Raw genomic sequence first — 15,539 nt, forward strand, 5'->3', positions numbered from 1 at the left:
ATAAAATTGTTTAATACTAATTGCTATTTTAGCATGAATTATGAGATGTATACATAAACAAGAGGTTTACTTGCTTAAATTAGATTATGCATGTTTGTATGATTTAATCTGGTTGTTATTCCCATAATAGTTTAAATAATTAAGTTTAATTAATTAAAATTCCATGAAATCGCATGAATTAGAATTGTTTGTGTCGATTTGATTGTCTCGCATGTATGCCGTGTGTTTAGGTCGTGTGCCACGGTTTTCTAGACTAAGAATTAGTCTAATTTTTGTATGATTGGCATAATTCACGTGATTAGATAAGCATGTTTAGATTTGATTATTTTAATTATGATTTAACTGAAATCGTTAGCATGTTTATTCAATTAACGTCATTTTTGTTTGCTTGGTTGATTTGAATCACGTGTAATGCCTCATGGCACGTTTTCTAGGCACTTTTAGGTCTATTTTTAGTCCTTTTGCTTGCCTTGTTCGTGTGGCAATCGTTTGTGAAACAATTGTTTGATTTGGATGCATGTTCGCCTTTTTTCATTCGCATATAATTATATTGTTTCATGTCACTTGTTTGCAACCCGACTTGACTTAGAATAGGTCATGTTTCCACCCTTGGTAGGCCATGATGGCCTTGAATATAATTCGGCCAAGGGGCCCTTGTTTCGTTGTTTTTGGTGTTTGTTAATGCCTTGCTTGTTTACGGTTTTCAATGCAATTGTTATTGTGATGTAACCAATAATGTTTGTTACAACGCCGCTTGAGTAAGAAGTTTCTTTCTCTCCTCTTTGTTTGTTTGTTTGTTTATTTATGCAAGAATAGCTAATGAACTCACATTTTTAAATCACTTGACGATGTTACGTGCATTTAAACAACTAGAATTGATTGTCACATGTTAGGATTTAATATGAATGGATGCATACCGATAAATACTAGTTCAATTAAATTGGCCATTGTTTGACTTAGTAGAGACCGTTGTTTAAAACGGACGGGGTTGGGTGTTTGAATGAGCTTCCCAACATGTACTTTCATACGAATCCATTTTCTCTAAAAGGTTTCTGAGTTTTCCTTAAAACTGGGTGGTGACTCCAGATGTTAGAAAACCCCGTGGATTATCAAATTCCCACATCCACATTTGGGCGACTCTACTAGGGAGTAGTGTAACTTGAAAAGTTAAATAATGGCCAATCAATTGAATTAGTATTTTTCTACATATTTTCATGCATAAACCCAATTGAGACTTTAGGATCGAACAATCTCCCCCTTGGCTCGATTTCAAGGTAAAGAGATGACGCCCACTATGCCCGGTTTAAGTATCAAGGTGGTCTTTATTTAATATTCACGTACTTGTTCTACCCTATTGCTACAGGCTTATGGGAGACTTGGCGTCTTTGATGAAGTGGGATCATTGGCATAAACCAATTTAGAAGACCGACCGAGACTTAGTTGAGTCTAGGCTCATGCATTCATGCTTGTATGCGAATGAGTACTTGCTACGTGATTCATGTGTCGAGTCTTTTTGTTTTCCTTTTTTTTCGAATATCACGTTTTTCAAAAAAAACATTTGTTTTTTGAAAATTGAGTCAAGCTTAACGCCTTTTTTCAAGAAATTTAGTGAAGTTTTCAAACCCGAACTTTTAAACTTACTTCTTTTTTAAAAAAGTATGTTTTAAAGTAGGAATGCTGCCAAATTAGTATTAGATTTTTGACCAAAATAAGCTTTTTTATAGCGAACATGCTCCCCATTTAAAAGTTCATTTTTAATTCAATTCTCTTGGATTTTGAAATTCAAATGAACCATGTTCCATAGTTAACCCAAACCTAGAACAGAGTTTGAGTTAGTCGGATAGAGTTTAGCCTAGTTAGGCTTATGGTTGTCTATGTTTAGTCATGTCTATTTTTGGTCATGTCTAGCTTTGTCTAAGGTTTATGTGAATCGTGTTTAGTCTAGAACACGACCCAGTTGGGTCACCGAAGCTCACTTGTGGTTCCGAGTCATGCATGTCGACCAGTTGGTCAGAGTCAAAGCACAAAAATGTCTACCTAGGCTACACTAGGTATTTTTTTACGAGGCTATAGACCTTTTTGGTTCAATCATGAGTCACTCATACCGAGTCGGTGTCAAGTATAAGTCTATGATGTTGGTTTGGGTCGACCAATAGTCCTTGTTAGGTCTAAGACTATAACAACCCGACCCGCCACCTGTGGGATTTATTTGTATGCATCCTTTATATTTAAGGATTATAACGAATTATAAAGTGATGATAACTAGTCATAAAATAAATTGCATAAACAAAATCGTAAAGAATTAATAAATAACCTTCGGTCCTAGCTTTTATGGCCTATGAACAATATCGCAATGATATTCTCCTATCAGTTGCACCCAAGATGCTCCGAGAAATGCCCCTCAAATTGCTAGAATGAGATCCCCAATTTTCTGTAAATATTAGGGTTTATTTGTGTGATTTTCTGATGAGAGAAAATGATGAGCAAAATTAGGTTAAGAAAAAAACCCCTTAACTCTCCTTATAACCGAGTATATGGAGAAATAGGGTTGATTTTCTTTTTCCAAAAATCGGCCCATATGAACCGAAATAATAAGGATTAAAATCCTTATTTTCGGTTATTCCAAAAATGTATAAATGTGTTAAAGATAAATTGTCATCTAGTGAGGATCGAACCCATGACCTCTTGGTTTGAGTACCCTCACTATTACCACTATGACACATTCATCATGTTGATATTAAATATAACCGATTACATTTAATTACGAATTAACATATTAATTCGTCCAAGCTAACATTACATACATTTAATTAAATATAACTTATTATATTCAATTTACGAATTGACAGTTAATTCGTCTCAACTAATATTATTTAATCTTCATTAAATAATTGTCTCATCAACACATTGACTAACTGTTTAGTCATATAAGGCATCAATGTGATTATATTTCTATAACCACATCTCTCAAACACATCCTATAGGTGTGACCTTTAGGGACCAGTTGATCACCGCCATCTGAATGATAATAACGTCAAACTTTCTAGCAAGCCAACCGTTATTAGGTAATCGTTAATCAACTGATTAAAATACGAAGTATACTCTTGTGAACCTGTAAGAGATTTAAAAATGTTATCACACTAATTTGTGGAGGACACAAGCTCTAACAAACTCCCACTTGTCCTCACAAGTGTATGTGCGATAACCGATTCTCATATCCTAACATTTCTCCCACTCAATGTAAAACAATTTGCAAATCCGTATTCACAAAGGTCGTATTTTACAAGCGATCATTATCAAGAGTGGTTTCCCCGACTAGAGAGTAACTTAACTGATAAACGAATCATCATTCGAGCATGGCCATGCATTTCAGTTACAACTCCTCGAGTGGCCCTGAGAAATAACTATACCTGATAAGGGTTGGATATTTTCCTCACTCGAATCCTGCAGATGTAAGCACAGTATGAAATGACCCAGAAAAAACCTACTTAGCCTCCATTTACGGCAGACCGTGAGAAAGAAACCAAAGTCACCCAAAACTGCCTTAATCTCAAGAGACAGTCGATAGTCAAAAGAATCGACTCTAGGAACACAATGGATGTCCAATCCACGACCCGGCACCAATTGTTTTTAAACATTTAGGACTCCATTACGTTGTCACAAAATTTTTTGTCCTACGAGGTATCGTTATAATCTCGTATTTGTGAACGATCAGTCAACCGTTTGACTTATAGCTCGTTGAACCCACCATCAATCGACTGCACAATATAATAGCCACAGTTATCAGCTCTTGGAGGCGATTACGGACCAAAACTAATATAATGTAATTTAGTTCACTTTGTGGCGTTCAATGTTGTCAGTACAATCCACATGAAAAACAAAATATTATAGAAAAACGATGAAGTTATAAATAGTATATGAAAAAGATAATGTATCGAATCCATAATCAACTATTACAACTCAGGAACACGTTTAATTCCAATGGAAATAACGTGCCCTACATGCTTATCATAATTCAACGATTCAGTAGTAGAATCTGCTACAACACTCTGTCTGGAACTCTTCCAGCTGACCGCAACACCATTAAGAGTGAAGACGAACCCGGACTGAGATTTTGAATCATCTCGGTCTGTTTGGAAGCTAGCATCTGCGTAACCGGTTGCGCATAGCTTAGTATCTCCTCCATAAGTCAATACCCAATCCTTAGTCCTCCGTAGGTACTTGAGGATGTTTTTCACAGCTATCCAGTATGTTTCACCTGGATTGCCTTGGTACCGACCTGTCATACTCAATGCATATGCCACGTCTGAACGTGTGCATATCATGGCATACATGATTGATCTTATAGCTGATGCATAAGGAACACGACTCATGCGTTTAACTCCTTCAGGCATCGTGGGTGACTGAGACTTGCTCAACTGCATCCCAGACGTCATTGGAAGGTTCCCCTTCTTGGAGTTGGTCATGCTGAACCTCTTAAGAATCTTATCTAAATAAGACTCCTGACTAAGTGATAACGTCCGTCGTGATCTATCTCGGTAGATACGGATTCCCAATATGCGTTGTGCCTCACCCAGATCTTTCATCTGGAAATGGTTCTTCAACCATCCTTTAACCAAAGATAAGAGAGGAATGTTAGTCCCAATCAAGAGTATGTCATCGACATACAATATCAAGAATACAATCTTGCTCCCACTCGACTTGATATATAAGCATGGTTCCTCGACCGATCGAGTGAAACCATACTCTTTTATCACCTGGTCGAAAAGATGATTCCAACTCCGAGAAGCTTGCTTAAGTCCATAAATGGAATGCTTAAGCTTGCATACTTTCTTAGGATGTTCAGGATCTATAAAACCTTCGGGTTGCACCATGTACAACTCTTCCTCCAAATAACCGTTTAAGAAGGCGGTTTTCACATCCATTTGCCAAATTTCATAGTCATGAAAAGCGGCAATCGCTAAGATTATCCGAATGGAACATAGCATGACTACAAGTGCAAAAATCTCATCATAATGCAATCCGTGCACTTGAGTGAAACCTTTTGCCACTAGTCGTGCCTTATAGGTATCTGGTTGCGCGTCTACAGAACGCTTTATTTTGTAAAGCCATTTGCACTGTAGAGGTTTTACCTTATTATGTAAATCAACAAGATCCCATACGTCATTCTCATACATAGAGTCCATCTCGGATTGCATGGCTTTGAGCCATAGCTTTGAGTCGGAACAGGCCATAGCAACTTTATTGGTAGCGGGTTCATTACTCTCTAGGAGTAAAACGTCATTCTCCTCGACCATACCAATGTATCTGTCCGGAGGATGACAAGACTCTACACGACCTCCTAGGTTCCTCAGTAATATTAACCGTGTCATCAGTTGGAGGAATAACTTCCTTCATCCGTTTCTCGGTTGTTGGTTCTGGAATATTTGACAGCTCAAAGGCTCTATTACTCGTCTTGTTCTCGAGAAATTCTTTCTCTAAGAACGTCGCACTAGCCGGAACAAAAACTCGATGTTCGGTAGGCGAATAGAAGTAATGACCAAATGTTCCTTTTGGATAACCTATAAAGTATGTCTTGACCGATCGCGGGCCGAGCTTATCCTCATGTCTCCACTTGACATAAGCCTCGCAGCCCCAAACCCGAATAAAGGACAAGTTAAGGACCGTTCCCTTCCACATTTCATATGGAGTCTTGTCGACAGCTTTAGTCGGACTTCGGTTAAGTATAAGAGCAGCTGACAAAAGAGCAAAACCCCGTAATGAATCAGGCACTACCGTGTGACTCATCATGGATCGAACAAAAAAATTCCACGGCTCAAAAAAAATCCGGACCAATCAGAATTCGACAACACGTCACACCCACCTAACATCCTACACTCTACTTTTAAAAATATCTCTTTATCATATATATTATTATTATTATTATTATTATTATTATTATTATTATTATTATTATTATTATTATTATTATTATTATTATTATTATTATTATTATTATTATTATTATTATTATTTATTGTTGTTGTTATACAACATCCCCACCCCCCTTCTTATCCCTTTCTTCTTCCTTTTCCCCTGCGAAAACAACAACACAGCAGCAGCAACAACGCAACCCACTTCCGCCCCCTTTAACCTCCATTTCCTCCTTTATTTCTCAACCAAATTTCATGATTCTTACTCCATTCTCTTCCTTTCTCCGTCCTCATTCTTTTAAGGTAAGAAAGCTTTTATTTTGTTGAGGTTTCGAAATACCGTCTTAAATGACAATTCGATTTCTTGTCCTAAACAACTCGTTTTTCCCTCCTTTTAGTTGAAGACCTTGAAGACTGAAGAAAGGCTCATGCTTTCGGACGTTTTCCCTGGAAATTCGAGAGCTAAGGTAACGGTGATAGGTTACTCGACAATGAGCCGATATTCCATCATTTCAACTCGGTTTTTATACTCCTTCGTCTTAAAGTTTTAGTCTTTCTGTGTTTCTCATGTATGAGGTCGAATTTTAAATGTTCGTGACTAATTCTCATGGTTGTTGTGGGTCGAAATGGTGGCTGTATGGGTGGTTTCCTGCTCTGTTTTGGAATAGTCGTTGTGGTAGTTGTGAGCCGTCAGTAGGAGGTCGTGGGAAGTCTTGAGTCGGGTCGGGAACGGACTTCTAGGACCGGGTTTTATGTTGCGGAGGTTGGCCTGTCACCTCTGTTTTGGGACTGGTTTCCTGCGCGGGTTTTTTGACAAGCACATGTCGAGGTTTGGGGACGGGTTAAACGCACCCTTGAATCTGTATTGGGACGGTGATGGATGGTGGTTGTTTGTAGTCCGGTGGTGGCTGTGTCGACGCTACACACCACTAGGTTGGCTCTGTTTTGGAGCTGTTTTAAGGACGGTTGTGGGGAGGGTGTTGAGTTAGGTGTTAGCTCGGATTTTGGGTGGTTGGTAGGGTTGTTGTCTCGGTTTTGGGTAGCTTGCTAGGTGGTCATTTGGGTCTGGGTTGGTGTGTATGGTAGGAAAGGGTAAACGTTTTTGTATCCGTCTTAACATGCTCTTGTTTCCGTCTCATGGTTACTCATTGTGGTTGTTGGGATGGTCTTTGGTGGCTGGTTTGGGGCGGAGATCGTCGCTAGTATGAGGCCGTGTAGGGCTTGAGTTGAGTCGTGTAGGAATGTTGTCCAATGGCGTCTTTGGGTTGTGTTATGAGTTGTTTTTGGGCGCAATTTGGTAAGTTTAAATTAATTAAATTTCTGCCTCGTGTTTTATAAAACGCAACCCGATAAAGCATTGTTCATTTATATACCCCCCCTTTCATGTTTTATAATTCTAGAATCTCATTACTTAATTATTTAAATTACCGTCTCAAATATGCCCCGGTACCCCTCTTGTTATTTAGTAATGTGGCAAATTGGGCTTATTTTATACCATATGTTATTGGGCCATGTAGGTGTGGTATGGCATTTTAATAGGGCTAGTCTTGTTTATTAACCGTTTTGGCGCTAAATTGGTTTAATTAAAATATGATTAATTAACCATCTCACATTTTATATAACGTAATTAGTTAATATCGTTCATTTATTTATTTATCCTGTTGGGCATGTCACTTGATTTATTTATTAGGCTTATCCTAGTCCATTCATTGGATTTCACATGATTTAACTATTGGGCTCATAAATGGTTCACTTGAACTTGGTCACATTTTATCCCATATATTTCATATAACGGAAATTACTCATTGTCATTTATTATATTTTATTTAACCGGCATGTTAAATCAGAGAATGGAATATCTATTAATATAAGACAAGTATGAGTAATTATTATTAAATGGTTATTTGTGAAGAGTCATATTCTTGATAATGCCTTGTATTGTTCTGTTGTGGGAGTCTTGGTCCTATCGGATACTAGGGGTGAGCTATAAGCCCTCTAGTTACGATATGATCGTTGGGATTAATGTTCCCATCTGTACTCATGGTGAGATGCAAGCCATGAGTATGAATGTGACATTTATGGTCCCGTGTCATATGATGTTTGCATGATCATTCTTACTCTTATTGCGACTCAAGTGTGACGTTTTACATTGTGTGACGACTTGACATTCCTTATTCACCCTTTTGGACCATTGGTTACGGTTAGGTGCCATGTTTCCGGATTGGGCTATTTTCCTTCCGCCTCTTCGGTTCGTGGGTCACGGTTAGGTGACAAAGTTCCGATTTGGGGTTACTCGACTTTCGGGCACGGTTAGGTGTACCATGTATCGAGTCTTGGATGCGGATGGGTCACCGCATGTCGAATCGGGTGTCGTCCATCCCGAGAGTCTGGCCAGGTTTAGACTAGGACCGTATTATGATCGTCGTCCTACCAGGAGGTTGGAGTCTAGGATGTAGTCTTGTGTGTGGTATCTCGGACATGCTTTAAAGGTAGCCTCTGAGCCGGATACTCCGTCTACACTTTTTGTCGGTCTTACACTTGTTGAGTCGGGTCAATATGAGTTGGTTGACTTTATTGTTCTATGCCGTTGATTGCATACTTATTCTAATGTATCATGCCTATTCTATCAAGAAAGTACCATGTCTATCTCATCATGATTTTTATTATATCTCCTTGTTCTCTATTTGTTCATACATGTTGCATGATTAATAGGTTTAATTAAGTGGTTGTTTACTTGCATTTCGACATATTGTGGCTGGGAGAACCTTGAGTTACTACCCACTGACTGTGGCTTTCATGTTTACATGAATGACAGGTGGTGAAGATGCTTACGTGGGGAAGACGTGTGGGCTAGCGAGAACTAAACCTTTGGACCTTAGTTTCTAGTTTAGAAACCCCTTATATGTTTATTCGTGGGATATCTTTTCCCCGCTTTCTAGACTTGGGTTGTAATAACCTAAAATTTTCTATTGTAGTATTTGTTTCATTTCGTTTTTGGCACCCGAGTGTTAATCCTTAACTTACAATAAAAAGTTTTTAAAATCTCACAAATTTTCGCTTTAATTTATTAGTTATATTTTCCACTTTATCGCGGGGTGTCACAGTTGGTATCAAGCATATGTTTCTCCCGACGCACACACGTGTACCCCAAATTTAAATGTGAACTTGACCTTGAATAATGAATGAGAGATGGGTAGACTTAAGGACCTAAGGTGGTAGTCTGTAGTGTGTTTGCTCTTTGTTAGGTTCTAACATATTTGTTTATTGTCATTTAATAATTGTTGTGTCCTTGGATCAATGACCGTGAGCTTACCTACATGAAGACCAAGATTTGGTGCCTATTGCTGAGGATTGAAGATTTTCCAACCTTTGGAAAATGCTTCTACGTCCTTGAAGATGTTTCTCATTCTTTGTGTACCTTGCCCTGTTCTTTACTTCTTAATGCTTATTCCTTCTTCTAAATCCTCTTTTCTTTTTCCTTGTAAGCCACTCTTGTATTCCCTAACTTGTCCTTTGTTCCTTGCTAATCCTCCTTTAACGCCTTTTTATAGTACTTTTTCTTTTGAGGGATGTTGACCTTGGTTGGGGATTTTGAATTTTGAGGAGATTGTTTGTGGTTGACCCTTAATCCTGGTTTTGAGAGGATTTGATGTTGGAAAGACTTAGGTAGTGTGATGAGACATACTTGATGGTTCTTATACCTAGATCGTTGATAAAGTGAGTATATTTGATTGGTGGATTTTGTGTGTCAAGTTTGAGTTGCATTGGTTACTAAGGTTATGGAACCTGGCTTTGTTGTTTATGTTTGGGATACTAGTGCTTAGTACTTGATCTAAGGTGGATGAAACTGAATGGTTGATTTGAGGATGTAAAATGGACTAAGTAAGTCAAGTTTGTGATTGACTTTTGTAGTTGCTTTGGATATGAGGATTTAATGTATATGTTACCATATGAGAAAAGCTAATGGTGGGATTATTGGTTGGTGTAAGTGAGTGATATTGATTACTACTTGAGGTATGATATGAGAGTGAGAGTAAGCTATATTGTTGGGGAGTCTTAGCACTTGTTTTAATTAGTAACTAGAAAGAATAATGATATGGTTGACACCAATTGTTAGGTTAAAGAATATCGCTTCAATTTATGGTTTTAGGAACTTTGCGGTGGTAAAGCGTTGTTACAACTAAGATCTTGTTTCTTGAGAACTCGATGGTAAGTAAAGTTCTAGAATGTCAGATTTGAAAGAATACATTTTGGGATGTAGATGACCATAATGGATTGGTGATGTGATATGATATTAGTTGGCTCTTGAGAGTTTTTGAGTTGAGAGAGACTTGGTATTGAGAAGTCCTTGTTAACCCTATGGTTTTAGAAACTTTGAGGTTGTATTGAGTACTTGAGATGGTGGATGATGTTGTAGTTGAGTGTAGTTCCGCTTTTGGGAATCCTTAATAAGTAAAAGGATATAAGGGCTCGAGATCCTATTGATTTTTCAGACTTTGGGTTGGCATGTTACTACCTTGTTTTGAAATGAGAACCTTGTGGAATATTTGAGGAACCTTTTCTGGGAGTTTAGAGCGCGGTATTGGGATTCTTGATTGAGGGTTTACTTTTCTGAGGAACCCATGGTTGACACTAGTTGGACATGAGTATAGCTTTGTTGGAAACCTTGACCTTGACGGTGTGGAGGTTGTTTCTGGATGTTTGAGGATTTGGAGTGACGAGATCACACTTATTGTGGAGTACCTTGTTTCTTGGAATAGAATAGAATAAAGTAACGTAAGTGATTTGAGGAAATCCTTGGGAGTGTTGTGGTTATGAGTTTTGTTACTAGGAAGTTTTCGGAATCGTCTAGGAGGATGTTGTTGTTTGAGGTTTGAGTACTTGGCGTTTCCTTATTGTCTAGTTCCCTTCTTCTTTGATCATAAGCGTCACCGATCATACCTCTCTTTCTCGCTTCATCTTGCTCCTCTTTTAAGTTTGATACTAGTGACCTATGAAAACTCTACCCTTCACATTCTTATTGTCTTAACTTCAATTCTTACCCTACGAAGTTCATCATAGCTCTTTCGCTGGTTAAGTTTGGACTCTCTTAGCGTACCTGGTATTTATGTTGTCTAAATTGCTTTTCTTTTCATACAATTCCTAAATATTTCAAGCTACCAGTTTTGATTCGTTGTTAAAAGTTGATGTTACTTTTGAAAAACCTTACCTATCTTAAGGATTTGAAAATGAAAATTTGATTCAGTTTTCTATTTGTTCTTTGAATATAAACTTATTTATCATGAATTTAATTGCTAAACCTGATATTTCTGTAAATTTTAACCAATTTCTGTTAACTTTGATCTATTTATGATTTCTTTGTCAAAGTTTGATATTACATTTTAAGAAATTTGACTCCCTTTTGAGTTTAAAGGTGGAACCTACCTTTCTATTTTGGCTTTTGCAAAAGAAAATTTGAGTAGATTGCCTTTCTCTTTTGATTTTAACGTTGATCGGATGATAGAACTCGTTATTGGAGACGTTTGATAACTTGTTCTACCCTTGTCGGCGAATGATTTTTGTTTAAAATCTGTCTTTGACTTGGAAGGTTAGCATTCTTGTGTGCACGACAAGAGCAATTTCGTTCCATGAATGAGACTTACACTTTTGAAAACTCTTCATTAATGTTTTTGAAAGTGTTTTGATTTGGATTATACAAATGATTTGCCTTTCGACTTGGTTCTAACGGAAAATTTCGATTTGAATCTTTTGAAAGAATTTTGATTCTTACTATAAGTAACCTTTAAAATGTTTTGGTTACCGATTCCAATTCCAGTTTTATTTTTATAACCTTTCATTTCTACTTTCAAGTTTCGAGGACGAAACTTTTTAAAAGATGGGGTGATTGTAACACCCGCGAATTTCCTATTTTGACATTTAAATTTATTAAACCGTTTGATTACTTTATTTTATAATTTTGGATCATTCAATTTGATTAATTTTATCTCGAACGCGATTTTTATAAACGTATTATATGAAAGATCATTTTTATAAAAATACGTATTATTAAATTATATCTTTGAGTCATAATTTATACAAGAATAAATGTATACATATTTTGGTCAGATAATAATGGAGACAGTAATGATAATAATTCCCGTCTCAACATCCGTCTAGATATAGACCGTCACATTTCACTTTGTACATGCTTTAATCTGGACCAATTAGAATTCAACAACACGTCACACCCACCTAACATCCTACACTCTACTTTTAAAAATATCTCTTTATCATATATATTATTATTATTATTATTATTTATTGTTGTTGTTATACAACATCCCCACCCCCCTTCTTATCCCTTTCTTCTTCCTTTTCCCCTGCGAAAACAACAACACAGCAGCAGCAACAACACAACCCACTTCCGCCTCCTTTCACCTCCATTTCCTCCTTTATTTCTCAACCAAATTTCATGATTCTTACTCCATTCTCTTCCTCTCTCCGTCTTCATTCTTTTAAGGTAAGAAAGCTTTTATTTTGTTGAGGTTTCGAAATACCGTCTTAAATGACAATTCGATTTCTTGTCCTAAACAACTCGTTTTTCCCTCCTTTTAGTTGAAGACCTTGAAGACTGAAGAAAGGCTCATGCTTTCGGACGTTTTCCCTGGAAATTCGAGAGCTAAGGTAACGGTGATAGGTTACTCGACAATGAGTCGGTATTCTATCCTTTCAACTCGGTTTTTATACTCCTTCGTCTTAAAGTTTTAGTCTTTCTGTGTTTCTCATGTATGAGGTCGAATTTTTAATGTTCGTGACTAATTCTCATGGTTGTTGTGGGTCAAAATGGTGGCTGTATGGACGGTTTCCTGCTCTGTTTTGGAATAGTCGTTGTGGTAGTTATGAGCCGTCAGTAGTGGGTCGTGGGTAGTCTTGATTCAAGTCGGGAATGGACTTCTAGGACCGGGTTTTATGTTGCGGAGGTTGGCCTGTCACCTCTGTTTTGGGACGGGTCTCCTGCGCGGGTTTTGAGACAAGCACATGTCGAGGTTTGGGGACGGGTTAAACGCACCCTTGAATCCGTTTTGGGACGGGGGTGGATGGTGGTTGTTTGTACTCCGGTGGTGGTTGTGTCGAGGCTACACACGGCTTGGTTGGCTCTGTTTTGGAGCTGTTTTAAGGACGGTTGTGGGGAGGGTGTTGAGTTAGGTGTTAACTCGGATTTTGGGTGGTTGGTAGGGTTGTTGTCTCGGTTTTGGGTAGCTTGCTAGGTGGTCATTTGGGTCTGGGTTGGTGTGTATGGTAGGAAAGGGTAAACGTTTTTGTATCCGTCTTAGCATGCTCTTGTTTCCATCTCATGGTTACTCATTGTGGTTGTTGGGATGGTCTTTGGTGGCTGGTTTGGGGCGGAGATCGTGGCTAGTGTGAGGCCGTGTAGGGCTTGAGTTGAGTCGTGTAGGAGTGTTGTCCAATGGCGTCTTTGGGTTGTGTTATGAGTTTTTTTTGGGCGCAATTTGGTAAGTTTAAATTAATTAAATTTCCGTCTCGTGTTTTATAAAACGCAACCCGTTAAAGCATTGTTCATTTATATATCCCCCTTTCATGTTTTATAATTCTAGAATCTCATTACTTAATTATTTAAATTACCGTCTCAAATATGCCCCGGTACCCGTCTTGTTATTTAGTAATGTGGCAAATTGGGCTTATTTTATACCATATGTTATTTGGCCATGTAGGTGTGGTATGACATTTTAATGGGGCTAGTCTTGTTTATTAACCGTTTTGGCACTAAATTGGTTTAATTAAAATATGATTAATTAACCGTCTCACATTTTATATAACGTAATTAGTTAATATCGTTCATTTATTTATTTATCCTGTTGGGCATGTCACATGATTTATTTATTGGGCTTATCCTAGTCCATTCATTGGATTTCACATGATTTAAGTATTGGGCTCATAAATGGTTCACTTGGACTTGGTCACATTTTATCCCGTATATTTCATATAACGGAAATTACTCATTATCATTTATTATATTTTATTTAACCGGCATATTAAATCAGAGAATGGAATATCTATTAATATAAGACAAGTATGAGTCATTATTATTAAATGGTTATTTGTGAAGAGTCATATTCTTGATAATGCCTTGTATTGTTCTGTTGTGGGAGTCTTGGTCCTATCGGATACTAGGGGTGATCTATAAGCCCTCTAGTTGCGATATGATCGTTGGGATTAATGTTCCCATCTGTACTCATGGTGAGATGCAAGCCATGAGTAGGAATGTGACATTTATGGTCCCGTGTCATATGATGTTTGCATGATCATTCTTACTCTTATTGTGACTCAAGTGTGACGTTTTACATTGTGTGACGACTTGACATTCCTTATTCACCTTTTGGACCATTGGTTATGGTTAGGTGCCATGTTTCCGGATTGGGCTATTTTCCTTCCGCCTCTTCGGTTCGTGGGTCACGGTTAGGTGACAAAGTTCCGATTTGGGGTTACTCGACTTTCGGGCACGGTTAAGTGTACCATGTATCGAGTCTTGGATGCGGATGGGTCACCGCATGTCGAATCGGGTGTCGTCCATCCCGAGAGTCTGGCCAGGTTGGAGTCTAGGATGTAGTCTTGTGTGTGGTATCTCGGACATGCTTTAAAGGTAGCCTCTGAGCCGGATACTCCGTCTACACTTTGTGTCGGTCTTACACTTGTTGAGTCTGGTCAATATGAGTTGGTTGACTTTATTGTTCTATGCCGTTGATTGCATACTTATTCTAATGTATCATGCCTATTCTATCAAGAAAGCACCATGTCTATCTCATCATGATTTTCATTATATCTCCTTGTTCTCTATTTGTTCATACATGTTGCATGATTAATAGGTTTAATTAAGTGGTTGTTTACTTGCATTTCGACATATTGTGGCTGGGAGAACCTTGAGTTACTCCCCACTGACTTTGGCTTTCATGTTTACATGAATGACAGGTTGTGAAGATGCTTACGTGGGGAAGACGTGTGGGCTAGCGAGAACTAAACCCTTGGACTTTAGTTTCTAGTTTAGAAACCCCTTATATGTTTATTCGTGGGATATCTTTTCCCCGTCTTCTAGACTTGGGTTGTAATAACCTAAAATTGTTTATTGTAGTATTTGTTTCATTTCGTTTTTGGCACCCGCGTGTTAATCCTTAACTTATAATAAAAAGTTTTTAAAATCTCACAAATTTCCGCTTTAATTTATTAGTTATATTTTCCGCTTTATCGCGGGGTGTCACAATGTGTACCTGGCTAAAGGCACAGCTGTCCCACATACTCGGAAAGAAGATTACTTGAAAAAAAAACACTAGTAGAAAAACATTAATTCGCGGTTCTTCATTTGAGGCGTTTTTATCTAACCGCGACAAATAAGAATTAAATTTAATATTTTTTTAAGATACACAGTTATTTGAGGCGTTAGGCAAAAAAAAAAAACGCCCCAAATATAATTATATGAGGCGTTTTTAACGCAAACGCCGCAAATAACCTAAAATCCCTCTTCATTGACTTAGAGTGTGTTTGGATAGCAAAAGTGGAGGGAAAGGGAGGGGAGGAGGAAGGAGGGAAGGAAAAGGGAGAAAAGGGAAGGGGAGGGGGAATGATGTGTGGGTG

The sequence above is a fragment of the Silene latifolia genome, chromosome 2 (genome assembly GCF_048544455.1).
Source record: "Silene latifolia isolate original U9 population chromosome 2, ASM4854445v1, whole genome shotgun sequence".
Lineage (NCBI taxonomy): Eukaryota > Viridiplantae > Streptophyta > Magnoliopsida > Caryophyllales > Caryophyllaceae > Silene > Silene latifolia.